Source organism: Ailuropoda melanoleuca, chromosome 17 (assembly GCF_002007445.2).
Source record: "Ailuropoda melanoleuca isolate Jingjing chromosome 17, ASM200744v2, whole genome shotgun sequence".
In the NCBI taxonomy this organism is placed as follows: Eukaryota; Metazoa; Chordata; class Mammalia; order Carnivora; family Ursidae; genus Ailuropoda; species Ailuropoda melanoleuca.
In genome coordinates this window covers 12,829,728-12,848,252 of record NC_048234.1, presented here as the reverse complement: position 1 = coordinate 12,848,252, position 18,525 = coordinate 12,829,728, and the positions used below count along the sequence as shown (strand labels likewise).

General features: G+C 41.3%; 1 protein-coding gene across 1 annotated transcript in view; it reads right to left on the bottom strand.

Annotated features, from left to right (window-relative positions):
* Positions 1-18,008, bottom strand: part of TNFRSF13B (TNF receptor superfamily member 13B) — a 35,259-nt gene extending 17,251 nt beyond the window's left edge. The window contains exon 1 of the mRNA XM_034647256.1: positions 17,874-18,008. The gene's annotated coding sequence lies outside the window, so the exon portion shown is untranslated. The remainder of the gene's footprint in view (positions 1-17,873) is intronic.
* Between the last annotated feature and the right edge of the window lie 517 nt (positions 18,009-18,525).

Genomic DNA, 18,525 nt, shown 5'->3' with positions numbered 1-18,525 from the left:
GGAGAAGGAAGCTGATTTGAGCCACAGAACCCTAGGAAGTCTCTGGAATTGGACGCACCAAGTGTCTCTGACAGTGGGGGATGGGAAAGCAAAACGATGAAAAAAGACTGGTTGGAAATTTATATAAAGAGGGCTTGACCCCAGCCAAATCCCATCCGCAGACAGGTAATGGCTTCTTGACAACCCAAGCAAAAGATTAGGGGTCTTCTCAGACACAGCTGAGGGTAGCCATAAGGTCCACTCTCTCCAAAACACAACCTAAGTAATGCTGTAGCCAGGTTATAAAAAAAGGTCTCCTTCCCCATCCTGCAACTGGCAGGAAATCAAGCAGACTCTGGGAAAACTGATTGAAGGGAAAAGACCCAAAAGCACTGACGGGGAGATTCTCTCAAGAAAATGACCAAAACAACCCCATTTGTTAACCCAGAACTTCCAATCAGCTGTTTCTGCCTCAGTCTAAGTTGTGAACCAAGAACCATGGGTCACCTGATATTGGAGCACCCCCTCTGCATGAAAGAGAATTCAAACAAAGCAAGCAGAAAGGACATGCTGGGAGCCAAGAGAGACAATGCAGAGAATAGAAGAAAAGTAAAAGGTGACAAGAGCAACAATTGATATCTCAGAAAGATAGGAGAATTTATACATTCATGAAAAGGAATGGTGTTGCTGTGTTTAAAAAAGAATGTGCATAGAATAAATAAGAATTATTAGAAATTAAAAATATAATAGCCAGAATAAAAGCATCAGTAAGAGGGTTGCAAGATGTAATTGAAGATATTTCCCAGAAAATAAGGAAAATCATGGAATTATTTCCAGAGGTCCAAAGGTTGACTAATGGGAGTTCCAGAGAAAACAGATTTCCAGGATATAGCTTCCAGATTCAAAGAGCCAGTCAGTAGTCTGGCACAATAAATTCTCACGAGCCATGACAGTCATCATAAAATTTAGGGGGACCAGAGATTAACAGCAGATTCTAAAATCTTCTTGAGAATGAGCAGGTTACCCACAGAGTTTTGTAGGGAAACCAGTAGACATCTCAAATCAAAACTGGGATGTGAGAACAATGTCTGGGAAGATGGCAGAGTGGAAGCTCCTGTAATCTGCCTTTCCACCTAACAGCTGTTAGTGTTAGCAACCGTCTGAAGTATCGGTTTTGGAACTCTGGACTTATCCAGGGGAAAGCTGGATGAAGAGACTGGTAAATTTTTGGAATTTTGGTGCATTTCAGCCAATTTCATGGTGGTGGCTACCATTCCTCAGTCTCCAGCCCCACGGATGCAGCAGTGGGAGCAGCTGCTTTTATTGCTGGTGCAACTTCCTGGAACCTAGATGGGCAATAAGGACCTTGGCCTCCAAATATTGGGACTGTAGGTTCTGACTGCTGTTTGCTCTTTTGGATCAATGAGAGGCTAGCACATAGGTTGGTGGCCATTGTTTCAACCTCCATCAGCTGAAGTGGCTTCCATGGGGATTTATTTATTTTTTTAAAATATTATTTATTTATTTGAGGTGGGGGAGGGCACGAGCGGGTGGAAGGGAGCAGAGGGAGAGGGAGAAACAGACTCCCCACTGAGCAGGGAACCTGATGCAGGCCTCGATCCCAGGACTCCAAGATCATGACCTGAACCAAGGGCAGACGTTTAACTGACTGAGCCACCCAGGCCCCCCAAGCATTCCATGGAGATTTAAAAAGACAACACTCTCCCCCACTCTTGGGAGCCAGACTTTTAAGGAAATCTTTGTCAGGTCACTGGCTGACTGTGGAGATAAACGAACAGAAACTTCAGTGGCCACACACAATAAATGCAACCTTTCAAAAACAGTCTGGAAAAGCCACAAATGGACTCCAGCCATCAACAAGCAAGATACAGCAATCCCTGAGGAATGAGAGAGTTAGAATTACCACAACATAATACTAAAAATGCCCAGTTCTCAAAAAACTTACAAAACATACAAAGAAAAAGGAAAATATGACACATTCACAGAAAAAAAGAATTTGACAGAAATTATCCATGAAGCAGTTTAGACATTGGAAATATTAGTTGAAGATGTTAAATCAACTGTCTGAAATATGTTCAATGAGCTAAAGAAAACCATGGACAGAAAACTAAAGGAAATCAGAAAAACAATGCATGAATGATGTATGAGAATATGAATAAAGAGAAGTTGTAAAAGAAGGAACCAAAACTTGGAAGCAAGCAAGGTTTCCTTCAGTACGTGTGTGGATAAATAAACTATGATCCATCCAAACAATGGAGTTTATTCAACACTAGAACAAAATCAGTAATCAGCCATGAAAACACATGGAGGAATCTTATATGCATAGTAGTAACTGAAAGAGACCAAGCTGAAAAGGCTACCGTGTGATTCTAGCTGTGTGACTTTCTAGAAAAGGTGGAACAGTAGAAAGATGAGTGGTTGTCAGGGGCTTGGGGAGGGAGAGATAAAGGTGGAGCCCAGGGGATTTTATGGGGCATTGAAACTATTCTGTTTGATACTGTCATGGTGGGTACACATCTTTATACATATTTGTGAAATCCCACAGAAGGTGCAACACCAAAAGTGAATGTTAGTGTAAACTTATGGACTTTGGGTGATAATGATGTATTAATGTAGATTCATCAATTGTAACAAATGTACCACTTTATTGCAGGATGCTGATAGTATGGGAGGCTGTGCATGTTTGGGACTATGAGGTATAGGGGAACTCTCTCTACTTTCCACTCAATTTTTCTGTGAACCCAAAACTGCTCTAAAAATAATCTATTAAACAATAGAAACAAACAGAAATTCTGGAATTGAAAAGTCCAATAACTGAAACGAAAAAAACTCACTAAAGGGGTTCAACAACAGATTTGAAAAGGCAGAAGAAAGGATCAGTGAACCTGAAGATAAAACAATTAAATTGTTTAGTCTGAGAAGCAGACATTTTTAAAAATGAGGACAAATGAACAAAATCTGAGGAACTTGTGGCCCTCATCAAACATGCCACCATAAATTTATAGGAGTTCCAGAAGGAGAGAGAGAAAGGGACATACACAATATTTGAAGAAATAATGGCTGAAAATTTCTCAAATCTTAAGAGAGACATGAATATACATTTTCAAAAATCTCAATGAACTCTCAATAAGATAAATTCAAAGAGCCCACACTGAGACACATTATAATCAAATGTAGAAACCCAAAGACAAAGAGAAAACTGTAAAACCTGCAACAGAGAAACAACTTGTCACATACAGGTGATCTTCAGGCCAGGAGTCAGTGGGATGATCTGTGTAAAGTCCTGAAAGGAAAAATCTGCCAACCGATAATTATATAGCCAGCAAAACTATCTTCCAAGAATGAAGGGGCAATTAAGACACTTCCAGATAAACAGAATCCAAGGGAGTTCATTACCAGTTCATTAGGCCAGCCCTACAAGGAATGCTAAAGGGAGTCTTTTTTGCTGAAATGAAAGTATCCTAGACACAGACACAGTCATAGGAACAGATAAGGGACATTGGTAAAGGTGACTGCATAGGTAAATATAAAAGCCAGTATTATTGTACTTTTTGTGTGGTTTGTAACTCCTCTTTTTTTTTTCTGTATGATTTAATGAACCAATGCATGAAACAATGACTATAAACCTATGTTAATGGGCATAAAATGTATAAAGAGGTAATCTGTGACAATAACAATATAAATGGTAAGGGATAGTGATATAGGAAGAGAATGTATATTATTGAATCTAAGTTAATCTTCGAATTAAGTTGTTATAAGTTTAAGATGTTAATCATAATCTCCAAGATAACCACTAAGAAAATAACTTTAAAAAATGCAAGAAAGGAAAGAAAAAGCAAATCAAATGTTACACGCAAGTAACCAACTAGGTACGTAAAAGGGTAGTAATGGAGGAATTGAGGAACAAAAGACATATAAGACACAGATATGGTGACTAACATAACATAATAAAAATTATTATAAAAAAAGACATACAGAAAACAGATAAAGGACAGAAGTAAGTCCTTTTTTTTTTATCAGTAATCACATCAAAGTACATGGACTAAATTCCCCTATTAAAAGGCAGAAATTGGCAGATTGTATTAAAAAAGAAAACAGTATCCATCTATATGCATTTATACAAGAGACTTCCTTTAGATAAAAAGGACACAAAGAGATTGTAAGTAAAAACAATGAATAAATTTATTTCATGCAAATAATAGCCCAAGGAGAGCTGAGGTGGTTATATTATTGTCAGATAAAATATGCCTTTAAGCAAAAGAGGTTATAAGAAAAAAGAAGGACAAAATATATAGATAAAAAGTTTGACACAGCAAGAAGGTTATAAACATCCATGCACTTAAGTACAAAGCCCCAAAATATATGTAACAGAAATTGACAGAATTGATGGGAGGAAAAGATAGTTCTACAATAATATTTGGGTATGTCAATATCCCACTTTCAGTAATGGATAGAACCAGGCAAAAGATCAATAAGGAAGTGGAGAACTTGAGCAACACTGTAAACCAATTACAGATAACAACACTATAAACCAATACTGTATAATGAACATACACAGGGCATTACGCTCAACAACAGCAGAGTGCAGTTTCTCTTCCAGTGTACATGGGATATTCTCTATGATAGACCATATATTAAATCATAGGGGCACCTGGGTGGCTCAGTCAGTTGTGTCCAGCTCTTGATTTTGGCTCAGGTCATGATCTCGGGGTCGTGGGATTGAGCCCCACGTCGGGCTCCACACTGGGTGGGAGCCTGCGTAAGAGTCTTTCTCTGCCCTGCCTCTTCCCCCCTCACTTTCTCTAAAACAAAACAAAATAAAACAAACCCAGACCATATATTAGGTCATGGAACAAATTGTAACAGGTTTTAAAAAATTGAAATCATTCAAAATATCTTTTCGGATCAAAATTGAATGAAACTAAAAATAGTAACAGAAGGAAAACTGGGAAGTTCACGGATATGTGGAAATGGAACAACCTACTGTTAAACAACTGCTATATCAAAGCAGAAATCACAAGGAAAATTAGAAAAATATTGAGATAAATGAAAGTGAAAAAACAGCTTAAAGTTATGGGATACAGCAAAAGTAATGCTAAAGGGGAGACTTTTAGCTGTAAATGCATACGCTAAAAGAGAAGGAATTCTCAAATCATAACCTAACTGTACACGGTGAGGAACTAGAAAAAGAAGAGTGAACGAAACCCAAAGATGGTAGAGGGAAAGAAATAATAAAGATTAGAGTGGAGGTAAATAAAATAGAGAACGGAAAAGCTGTACTAGAGAAAATCAACAACCCAAAAGTTGATTCTGTGACTAGACTAACAAAATCGGCAGACCTTTAGCCAGGTTGACTAAGAAAAACAGAAGACTCAAATTACTAAAGTCAGAAATGAAAGTGGGACATGAAAAGAGGCTCTGCATGACCCATCGTAGGGGAAATGCAAATCAAAACTACAACGAAGGGTCACCTTACACCTGTCAGAATGGCTAAAATAAAAAATACAAGAAACAGCAACTGTTGGTGAGGATGTGGGGGAGAAGGAACCCTCTTGCATTGTTGGTGGGAAGGAAAATTTGTGCAGCCACTGTGGAAAACAATATGGAGGTTCCTCAAAAAATTAAAAATAGAACTACCTAATGATCCAGGAATTGCACTACTGGGTATTTACTACTACTAATTAATAATACAAAAACACTAATGCAAAGGGATACATGCACCCCTATGTTTGCTGCAGCATTATTTACAATAGCCAAACTATGGAAGCAACCCAAGTGTCCATGAATAGACAAATGGATATGTGGTATATATCTACAATGCAATATGACTCAGATATAACAAAGAATAAAATCTTGCCATTTGTGAAGACATGGATGGAGCTAGAGAGTATTACGCTAAGCAAAATAAGTCAGTCAAAGAAAGACAAATATCATATGAGTTCACTCATATATGGAATTTAAGAAATAAAACAAATGAGCAAAGGGGCAAAATAAGAGAGAGAGGCAAACCAAGAAACAGACTTAACTATGGAGAACAAACTGATGGTTACCAGAGGGAAGTGGGTGGGGGGAAGGGTGAAATGGTGATGGGGATTAAAGATTTATCATGTGAAAATGAAGTGAAATGGAAGAGAAGGATTTAAAAAAATGAAAGTGGGGACATTACTAGGGATTTTACAGATTATGAGAATGCTATGAACAGTTATACATCGAACAAATCAGGTAACCTAGATATATAGACAAATTCCTAGAAATGTACAATCTACAAAAACTGACACATGAAGAAGGAATATCTGAACAGACCTATATATAACAAGTAAGGAGATTAAATCAGTAATCAGAAACCTCTCAGTGAAAAGCCCGTGAGCAGATGGTGTCACTGGTGAGTTCAAGGAAACATTTAAAGAAGAATTAACACTTCTCAGACTCTTCTAAACAATTGAAGGGGAGGCAATACCTCCTAACTCATTCTATGAGATCAGCATTACCCTGATACCAACGCCTAATAAAGACAACATTGGAAAAGAGAATTACAGACCAATATGCCTTATGAATAAAGATGTAAAAATTCTCAACAAGATATAAGCAAATAAATTCCAAAGGGTTTATTTTTTTTTTAAAGATTTTTATTTATTTCTTTGACAGAGATAGAGACAGCCAGCGAGAGAGGGAACACAAGCAGGGGGAGTGGGAGAGGAAGGAGCAGGCTCATAGCAGAGGAGCCTGATGTGGGGCTCGATCCCATGACGCTGGGATCACGCCCTGAGCCAAAGGCAGACGCTTAACGACTGTGCCACCCAGGTGCCCCCCAAAGGGTTTATTAAAAGGATTTTACACCACAACAAAGTGGGATTTTTTTCCTGGAATGCAACAATGAGTCAACATGAAAATCAATCAGTGTAATACACCACATTAAAAGAATGAAAAGAAAAACTATATGTTCATCTCAATTGATGCAGAAAAAGCATTTAACAAAATTCAACACCTTTCCATGATTAAAAAAATTAAACAGTAAAGTAGGAGTAGAAGAAAAATTCCTCAATATGATAAAACCCATATATGAAAAACTCACAGCTGACATCCTACTCAATGGTGAAAGACTGAAAGCTTCTCTCCTAAGATAAGCAACAAGACAAGAATACCCACTTTTACTGCATCGACTGAACATAGTACTGAAAGTCCTAACTAGAGCAATTAGACAAGAAAAAAGAAATAAGACATCCAAATTGGAAAGAAGAAAGTAAAATGATCTCTGTTCACAGATGGCATGATCTTATATGTGAAGTCCTTTAAAGTTACACACACACACACACACACACAACCTATTGGAGCTAATGTTAAGTTGTAGGATACAAAATCAAAACACAAATATATGTATTTGCAACAAACAATTCTAAAAGGAAATTAAGAAAACATTTCCATTTACAAAGGCATAAATGAAGAATAAAATAGTTAGGAAGAAATTTAACCAAGGTGGCAAAAAGTATACCCTGAAAAACTATAAAACATTGCTGAAATTGAAGACCTAAATGAAGGAGATCCTATGTTCATGGACTGGAAGATTTAATATTAAGATGGCTATACTACCCAGAGTGATTTACAGATTCAATGTAATCCTTAACAAAATCCCAATAATTTTTTTACACAAATACAAAAATTCATCCTAAAATTTCTTTTTTTAAAATGATTTTTATTATATTATGTTAGTCACCATACAGTACATCCCCAGATTCCGATGTAAAGTTCGATGCTTCATTAGTTGAGTATAACACCCACATCCTAATATTTCATATGGAATTGTAAGGGCCCCATGAATAAGCCAAAACAACTTTGAAGAATAAGAACAGTCGGAAGATCAACACTTCCTGATTTCAAAACTAATTGCAGGGGGTGCCTGGGTGGCACAGCGGTTGAGCATCTGCCTTCGGCTCAGGGAGTGATCCCGGTGTTATGGGATTGAGCCCCGCATCAGGCTCCTCTGCTATGAGCCTGCTTCTTCCTCTCCCACTCCCCCTGCTTGTGTTCCCTCTCTCGCTGGCTGTCTCTCTCTGTCAAATAAATAAATAAAATCTTAAAAAAAAAAACTAATTGCAAAGCTAAGGAAAACAGTTGTGTTATACTGGAATAAAGACAGATACACAGACCAGGGGAATGGTCCAGAAATGGACCAGAAATAAACTCTCACCTAGTGAACTGATTTTCAACAGGGGTCCAAAATATTTCAATGGGGAAAGGACAATCTTCAATAAATGGTGCTGAGAAAACTGGATACCCACATGTGAAAGAATGAAGTTGAACCCTTACCTTACAATATATACAAAAATTAACTTAAAATGCTTCAAAGGCCTACCCTTAAGGCTAACACAAGAAAAATGTTAGAAGAAAACAGGGGGAAGTCTTCATGCATTGAATCTGGCAATGACACCTTTGATACAACATGTAGATAAATTGGATTTCATCAAAATTTAAAACTGCATCAAGAGAGTGAAAAATGGGAGCTCACAGAGCTGTGCTTTCACAGAGTGGGAGCAAATATCTCTGATAAAGGATTAATATGCAGAAGATATAAGGAACTACTGAGACTCAAGAACCAAAAATGAAACAAGTCAAGTTAAAACTGGACAAAAAACTTGAATTGACATTTCCTCCAAAGAAGACATCCAAATGGCCTATAAGCATATAAAAATAGTCAACATCATTAGTCATTAGAGAAATTCAAATCAAAACTACAATGAGATACCGCCTCATGTTCATTAAAATGGCTATTTCTAGGGGAAAAATAACAAGTGTTGGCAAGAACGTGGAGAAATTGAAGCCCTCATGTATTGATCATGGGAATGCAAAAGGCTGCAACCACTATAGAAAACAATTTGGCAGTTCCTCAAAAAGTTAAATATAGAGCTACCATTTGGCCCAGCAATTCCACTCCTAGGAATACATCCAAAGGAACTGAAAGCAGCAATTCAAACAGATAGTTGTACACCAACGTTCACAGCAGCATTATTCACAATAGCCAAAAGGTGGAAAATCCAAGGATAAGTAAAAAGTGCCATCTACACTGGAATATTATCCGGTTATTAAAATGAGTGAAGTACTAACACGTGCGGCAACATGGAAGAACTTTCTAGACCTTATGCTAAGTGAAATAAGCCAGTCACAAAAAGACAAGCATTGTATGATTCCATTTGCATGAGAATAGGCAAGTTCATAGAGGCAGAAGGCAGACTAGAGGTTACCAGGCACTAAGGGGAGGGGAAACTGGGAGGATGAAAAGTTTTGGGGTATAGATAGTGGTGATGGGTGCAAAACATTGTGCATGTATTTAATGCCACTGAACTGTGCACTTAAAAATGACTAAAATGGTAAATTTTATTCTGTATATTTTACCATAAAAAAGCAAACCAGAGGGAAGAAGATAGTGGCACAATGCTCCAGATTTATGATAGGAATGTTTGTAGTCTAGAACACCGCATGTTATTAATCAAGTGTGGGGTCAAATAAAGATGTTATGAGACATACAAAGTCTCAAAACTTTTTATCTTCCATCCATGCACCATTTTTTAGTAAGCTCCTGGGAGACAGGCTCCATCAAATGTAGGGAGTAACCAAAACAATGGGAAGTGGGGGAGAAACACTGGGTCCATCTCAGCAAAGAGGTGAAGGTAGAATTCTCAGAATGATGATGAAGGAAGTCTCTGGGGACAGCTGCCTACAGGCTTAGAGGGAATCTTATCCCAGCTAAACTAAGAGAAAAGAGGGAAGGAACGTGTCCAATGAAATCATTGAAACAATAAACAAGTGAGTATGCTTGGCCAACTGACATGTTGAATTTGTCACAGACCTGAGGATAAATTACTGATATGTGCAGAGAAAATTGAGGCGCTATCAAGCCCAGGGAAATCATAGTACATGTACGGCTCAGCTGTGAACAAAATCCACGTCATCATAAATGTGTGAGCAACTGTCAATGAATAACTCAGAGACTTTGAATTATGTCTGCTATGCAATAGTTTACTCATTTGTGTGAGTGGAGGCAGCCATTAGACCACTGTCAATGAACAAAGGCAATACCAGGACTTACAAGAGAGGACGAAGAAAGGGAAGAACAGAACTGTATAGGGTTTTCCATCTGGGGGCAAACTAATTAGCTGGCAGAAAAGAGGGCAGTCTATCCTTGAACACCTGTGTTGGTAAAGGGATCCAAAGGAATTTCCATTGTTGATAGATTCTCTGGAAACCCTGAGGGCATCAGAGAGGGCAGATGTGCCAGGCTGTCTGGGCACACTGCTGGTCCTGCCTCATCCACAATGGGGTCAGCCCCATTGTCTGCATCAGACTTGCTCACAGTCTCCTCGGGTCTAATTAAACACAGCGCTCTGGGAGACTGGGTGGAGGGGAGGCTGCGTGTACATAGAGGGTGACGTAAGAGTTGAGCTCTTGTCTTAGAAAGTAGGAAGTTAATACATAATGTATAAAATGGAAAAGTCAAGAACTAGCAGTGTATGCCTATTATATTCTGAGACTTTTTGAGAGTGAGCCCAGTGAAGCCATCAGGTAGCAATGTCTGGGAACCACTGGACTGTACATCCCGGGCCCAGCACTTCCTAGCTGTGTGACCTTTGGCAGAGCTTCACCTCCTGGAAACCCAGTGTCCTCATCTGTAAAATAGGAATGTTAATGCTTACCTCATAAGGCCATTGTGAGCATTACATGCATGGCAAGTGCTTTGCCTGGCATGGTACTGTGCACTTAGTAAAAGGTTAACCCTCTAAGCTATTGCCCTTATTAATACTGCCCTTCCTTGCACTATGGAGCACTGTGCTGGCCACTAGGTCAAGGGAAGAATAAAAAGGCCAATTCCTGCCACAAGGGCCTAAGCCAACTCCGTATCTCTCTCCAAGGTGGGCAGAGGGTCCCATCCCCATGAGAAAGGAGCAGGATGGGTGAAAATCTCAGCTCCTCCTTCTTACTCTTTACAATTTTGCCAAGAAAGTCTGTCCATGTGACTTGAAAAGAAAGGACAATAAAAGCTTCAAGACGGGAAGCTTCTTGCCCAATCTTTGAGTAAACACAACGTGAACTGGGGCCTTGAGCTGGGCTGTCGCTGGTGGGGTGGGGTCAGGAGGGGATTACAACACAAAGAGACAGGGTGTGTGTCCTGGAGGAGGTCACAGCCTGACACCTGGGGCACCCGCAAGAGAACTGGCAATGACCACTTACGAGCTCGCTTTTACTCTCACGAAGAAGAAGGAAGAGGATGTAGAGAGTTGGGGTAGTGGGAGAAGTAAGAGGACAAGGGGAGGGGAGGAGACAAAGAAGGGAATGAGAAGGTGGCTCTTCATTTCGGTTATTTGTATTGTGATTTCCTACCAGACTCTTCTGAAATATTGAACATATCTCGGAGACTGACCCTTGCCAGCCCCCACCTCTGCCCCAAACTACCTTTCAGGGATTCTCAGGGTGGTGAGCCCACCATCCCCATCCTGGATCTAAGTCAGAACTAAACTAGGTCCTGGGAGTTCTAGTCAAGTCACTTTCTCAGTTTTGGTTTATAAGAAGGGGACAACCATTTCTACCCATTATAATTTTTGCCTTCTGTTAGCTCATTTTGAAAATTGATTTGCCACAGTTCAGTGACAGAACAAGTGTGAGAGAACAAAAATGGCCTGTGGTGGGGAAAGCGCAGCTCTGGGTTACCACTGAATCACCTTGGGAAAGGGCACCAAACCTCGGCTTTCCTTATCTGCAAAATGGGGGGTATAGGCTTTCCTCTGCAGAGAAAGTTCTCTCAAGGACATGCATGTAACTGCCCTGAGACACGGCTGCCAGGTGGTAGTTACTTGTCTGATAGAAGTGGTATAAAATATAATGGATTAATTACAGTCACAATTATAATCATTTTATGATAATATAAAACCTATGGAATCATTTATAATGATAGAGTATTATTATTAATAATAACGATAGTATCATCGAATTAGCCCTCCAGGTCTGGGAACTGCTCCCACAATCTCAACTTGTGGCTTAAGCATCATAATTTTCTAAAAACACTTGCCCCCATAGCTGCCTTGTCCCCTTGCTTCTCCTCTGAGCTGTCTCACATGTGTCTTTCTGGATGACCATGTGGCCTGAGCATGCCTACTGATGATATTTCTTGTTTTGTAATTTACATTTGAGGGTGTAACCTTTCTGCCTCCTTACACTGTCTCATTCATCTCTGAATCTGATGCCTCCCATAATACCAGAACATAGTAGGTCCTTGATAAATGCTCATAAATGACCTTGCACATCGTTGTCCTCAGTAAAGACTTGTGGAATGAAAAGCAATCTCCATTTTTGCACTGTGTTACAGACAGCCAGGCTGGGACAATATTTAAGTTTTACTCTGCCCCCTGTCCCGTCTGCATTTCCTGCATTCAAGTAAGACTCAGGGCAGAGATGTCCTGGTGTGGCGAGAGGGGAAAGCAAAAAACTTGGCTTTTGATTTTAATACTTAGGGGAGAAGATTCTTGGCAAAGGTGAAGTAACTAGGCCAGAAACCAGCACAGGAAATAACTTCCCCTATATATATATATATATTTTAAAAACCCACAAAAAACAAAACAACAAAAATCCAGAAGTCCCATCAAACATTTAAGTGTGAAAAAGAATAAAATTACAAAAAGTTCTAGAGAAAAAAAATGATCCGATATTTCTTTGTAACCTTGGAGTATGAAAGGCCTTTCTAACTATAACCCTAGATCCAAAACCTGTAAAAGAAAAGACTGATAAAATAGGCTACACAGAACAAGCAAACAAACAACCCCAAACATGACCAAAAACACCTTTAAGAAAGTCTGAAGGCAAATGAAAAATCGGAACAAAACATAGAAGTTCATATCTACAAACAGAAGGAGAAAGGCCAGCTACCCGATAGAAAATTGGGCAAACACAGTGAACAGACAGTTCAGACAGGGAAAACATCAGAAAGATGTCTGGTCTCATTCCTAAGAGATAGGTGAATTCAAACTATGCTGATACTCTCTTCCCTCTAATAGACTTAAAAATCCAGGAGTTTAATAACACCTTCTATTGGCAGAATCATGAGGAAATTGGCACTCTTATTCACTATGGAAGGGGGGAAATTAGGGATAACCCTCGTGGAGGGCGATTTGGCAACATTTGTCAAAATTACTGATGCATTTACCAGTCATATAGTGATTAAACTCTGGGATTTATCCCAGAGTATGAAATAATAAAGTCATTGGAGCAACGTTTGTAATAGCAGAAGATTGGTAAAAGCCCAAATACCATCAATAGAGGACTGAATGAGTAAATTATAGTATGCTTCTATACAGGACTATTGTGCATTTCTAAAAAAAAGAATTAGGAAGTTCTTTATAGGTTTCTAGGGAAAGAACTCCAAGATATATTATGTGAAAAACAAAAATAAAAATAAACAGGGTAACAACAGCATAGCTCATAAAGTTCCTTCCTTCCTTCCTTCCTTCCTTCCTTCCTTCCTTCCTTCCTTCCTTTTTTCAAAAAGGAGGAAAGTTCAAATCTATAAGCATTGGCATATACACAAAGAAGCACTATAAAGAAAATGAAAAAACAAAAAAATGGTGTTTTAAGTAAAATTCTTAGGAATAAATTTAACAAAAAAGTACAAAACTTTTACGTTGAAAACTACAAAGCTTGTTGACAGAAATCTTAAAAGACCTAAATAAATGGAGAGACATCCTATGTTCAAGGATTGAAAGACTTAATATTGTTAAGATGGCAATATTCCCCCAAATTATTCTACAGATTGAATGCAATCCTAATAAAAAAAATCCCAGCTGGCTTTTCTGTAAATTTGACAAGCTGATCCTAAAATCATATGGAAATACAAAAGACCCAGGAGAGCAAAAACAATCTCAAAAAAGAAAAACAGTTGCAAGACACACTTTTCAGTTTCAAAACTTACTACAAAGCAGTAGTAAATAAGATAGTATGGTGCTGGCATAAAGATAAGCATAGACCAATGGAATAGAATTGAGAGTTCATAAATAAAGCTTGACGTTTATGGTCAATTGACGTTCCATAAGGGTACCAAGACAGCTCAGTGGGAGAAAGGATAGTCTTTTCACCAAGTAGTGCTAAGACAACAGGCTAGCCACGTGTGAAAGGACAAATTTGGACTCCTACCTCACACCATACGCAAAAATTAACTCACAGTGACCATAAATCTAAAAGAAAAGCTAAAATGACAAATTTTGAAGAAAACAAGAGTGAATCTCCATGACTTGGTTTTAGGCAATGACATCAAATACATAAATGACTACAGAGATTGAGAGATTGGATTTCATCAAAATTACACACATTCGTGTTTCCGTAGAATACTATCAAGAAAATAAAAGGACGGTCCACAGACTGGGAGGAAATATTTGCAAACCATATATATGTTAAGGGATCCAGAATATATAAAGAATGCTTATAACTGAATAGTGAAAAATAACCCAATTTAAAAATAGGTTGAAGAGTCAGACATTTTTCCAAAAAGACATGTGAATGGCTAATAAACACAGGAAAAGATGCTCAATATCGTTCGTCATTAGGGAAATGCAAATCAAAACCATACTGACTTACCTACTAAGATAGCTACAATGAAAAAGAGGGATAATGACAAGAGTCCATGAGGATGTGGAGAAATTGGAGCCCTCCTGCATGTAGCAAGATTATCAAATGGTACAGCTACTGTGGAAAACAGTTTGATAGTTCCTTAAAATGTTAAGTGCAGAATTACCATAAGATCCAAAAATTCCACTCCCAAGAGAAATGAAACCATGTGTACCCAAATAGGTGAGCACGAATGTTCATGGCAAAAGTACTCATAATAGCCAAAAAAGTAGAAACAACCCAAATGGCCATCAGCCGATGAAATGGATAAATAAAATGCGGAATACCCATTAAGTGGAATATTACTGGGCTATAAAAAGGAGCAGAGTGCTGATACAAACTACAACACGAATGAACCTTAAAAACATCATGCCAAGAGGAAGAAGGCAGTTTGCCAAACACCACATTCGATTTTTATAAAATTGTCCAACACAGGCACCTAGGGGCACCTGGGTGGCTCAGTCGGTTGAGCGGCCAACTTTTGATTTTGGTTCCGGTGGTGATCTCAGGGTCTTGGGATCAAGCCCTGACTCTGTGCTTAGTGGGGAGTCTGCTTGAGATTCCCTCTCCTCTCCCTCTGCCCCTTCCTCCTCAAATAAATAAATAAATCTTAAAACAACAACAACAACAACAACAGGCAAATCTGTAGAGATAGAAAGCAAATTAGTTGTAACCTAAGGCTGGGGATGGGGAGGAACGGAGAGTGTGGGGTGATGAAAATGTTCTAAAAATAGGTTATTGTGATGATTGAGCCACTCCGCAAATACACTAAATAACATTGACTCGTGTAAACTTTATGACATGTAAATGATATGTCAGTAAAGCTGTTTCTTGCAGGGGAGGCAGGAACTGGGCAGGTGAAGGACGGAGAGGGAAGGAAGACTTCATATTGTATACCTTTTTATACTTTCTGGGCTTCCAGTGGGTGACCATTGTCTACTCAAAGAACAAATTGAAAATACAGAAGGATCAAACAAAATTAGAGAGAACTCTGACCCATCATTTGGGGGGAGGAGGGAGAGGGTGCTGCCACCCACCCCTGCCCACTGTGAAGTGATGGGTGGGGAGCCAGTGGGTTAGATTGGACAGGGCAGCCCTAGAGAGCTTCCAAGACATATTCATGGTCTGGAGGCCACCAAGCTGTGGGACCTGATGGAGACATAGGACCCAACGGGCCAGATGGCAGGCACCCCCCACCCAACTGACCAGAGGGCGCCGGGCCTGCTCCCCACTCCTCTGCTACCACCGGGACCTACATAAAAACCCCGAACCATCCTCCAGCCCCAAAGAGGGGCAGGGAAACCCTAAGCTTGACACCAGCCAGGCAGAATAGAAGCTTGAGAAAGTTCTATTGACATAGAGGGAAGAAAGGAAGAACTCCTCTTGCATGCCTGGTTTTGCAGACCAGGATCACACCCCTGGCCTCCTGCACCCTGAGACCCGAGAGCAGCCAGGAGGGATGATGGTTGGAGCCCTCTGCCTGTGATTCCTCGTGTGCTTGGCTTGAAAGCATCCGTACCAAGAAAGACCTCTGTGGTCGAAGTGTTTTGAAAAATGCCAGATTAAAGAGAGCCAAAGCTTTTTTAACTATAGCCCTTCTCTGAGCCTCTTCTTGGGACTCAAGAGGGGTTCTGGCAGGTTCAAAGCCCTTTGGAGGTTTTGAGGGACTTCTGGTGGGACAGAGGCTCTTCTTCACGGTACAGCTGAGGAAACAGAGCCTGGGGAGGCGAAGGGCCCATCCAAGGTCACGCAGCGAGTCCGTGAATACCGGCAGCTGGAACCCCGGATTCTGCTGCACCTGGCAGCCATGCTCAGAGCCCCGTCACAGTTCTTTTTTTTTTTTTTTTAAGATTTTATCCATTCATTCGACAGAGATAGTGACAGCCAGTGAGAGAGGGAACACAAGCAGGGGGAGTGGGAGAGGAAGAAGCAGGATCCCAGCGGAGGAGCCTGATGTGGGGCTCGATCCCATAACGCCGGGATCACGCCCTGAGTCGAAGGCAGACGCTCAACCGCTGTGCCACCCAGGCGCCCCCCCGTCACAGTTCTAACCAAGTCCCAGCCCGTGGTCCTGGGGGCCTGGGCACTTTCACCCTGAGTCAAGGTGTCCTCTGGTCCTTGCCTGGTCTGAGTCTCTCAGAAATTTTATACATTTGAGCCCTTAGCTGGGGACATGTCTGGGGACATCGTCACTGGGTGAAAAAAGGAATCAGAGAAAAGGTATGCTTCCTGCCTGACGTGAGTGGGACAGAGAAGCAGCCAGCCGTGTGTGAACCCAGACCGGGCCACCGAGGGCCCTGACAGCCCCTCAAATCCAACCTTGGGGCCCCTCTGCACAGCACAGACTTGAATCGATCTGCTCCAGCAGACTTTGCTTCCTGGTTTGTGCCTTCAAACAAACCTTTAAAACCCTGATAAAAATTCTGCAGGATAAGCAATCCAGCGTCTTCAATAAATAAATTGCACGGGGGAAAAAGGAGACCAGATGGGAACTGTTCTAGATTAAAACATGTAATCAAAGGCATGACTTGGGCCATAGTCAGATCCTGATTTGAACAGATCAGTTGGAAAAGACATTGATAAGACAGTTGGAAAATCTCAACATTGGCTGTTTGGTAATACTAGCGGCGTCATTCTTTTTCAAATTGGTCAGGGCATGATGGTTAATTTTTTGGTTTTTGTTTTTTAAAGAGCCTTTTAGAGATCAATGCTGAGGTACACAAATCAAACAACACAAATGTTTGCTATTAGCTTTAAAATGAGCCGGTTGGGGGGCTGGAGGGGGAACATGGCAGGCATGGAGGGTGTAAAGTTGGCCATAGGTCAATGATTGTCAAAGCTGGGGGATGGATGCAGAAAGTGCATTAAACTGTCCTCTTCACTTTGGTATAAATGTCACTTCAAAATAAAATACTTTTTAAACGTCCTGGCCAACCTGGCTCAGGTGCCCCGGCCAGCTTGGGGGTGGGGTGTCTCAGATGGAATTCCTGCCTCTGTGCTGACCCTCCAACCTCCCGGCTCCTCTCCTGGAATGCAAGGTGCAGACCCCCAAAGCCCCCAGACTTGAGGTTCTCCACGTGCAGGGGCATGGGGCGACCCCCAGACTGCCCAAGATTGCCGGTCTGCTGTGGGTGCTTTGCCCACCAAACCCCATCAAATCCATGCGGGGTGCCCCTGGCCAAGCCCTCCTCACCCCCACTCCCCCCTACCCCACCGCTTCCCCGGCTACTCACTCCACTCTCACTGGCCCGCCCGGCTCCAGCCAACTCGCTTGCTCCGGCCCAAGCTGCTCATTACTCAGGACGTTTATTATTAGCCTTAGATTTGATTAGTGCCGGAGCTGCACTTCCTGGGTTTTCCCCCCAACCTGTAGGATGTAAATCAGCAGCACCCCCTCCCGCCCTGCACCTGCGTGTCAGGAGCTGAGGTGGGTGGCCTGGGACGGCTCCAGAGTCCCCAGCAGTGCCGTCTGCGGAGCCCCCACGGCACACTGCCCACCAGTGCCTGGCGAGCAGGGGAGGAACAGGATGGCCTGGCGTAGGGATGAGGTATAAAGTGGTAGGACCCCGATCTGGCTCTGACCCACCGTGTGGACCTGGTTTCCTGCCCCATGGCACACATTCCCGGCTGCAGGCAGGGTGAACCCTCTCTCCAGCCTCCAAACATTGCTCAGTCCCTTCCCTCTTCCTTGACACCCATTTCCTGTTCCATCGCTTGGTCATCTCTTCTTGTTCGGCCTTCAGGCTCAACTGAGGGGCCAATTCCTCCGGGAAGCCATCCCTGACTGCCCCAGGCTGGGCTACATGCCCATTCTCTGTGCTTCCTAAGCCCGATCAACGCCCTCGAGAGGCTGAGGCTAGAGCAGGGCAGCCTGGTTTTGAATCT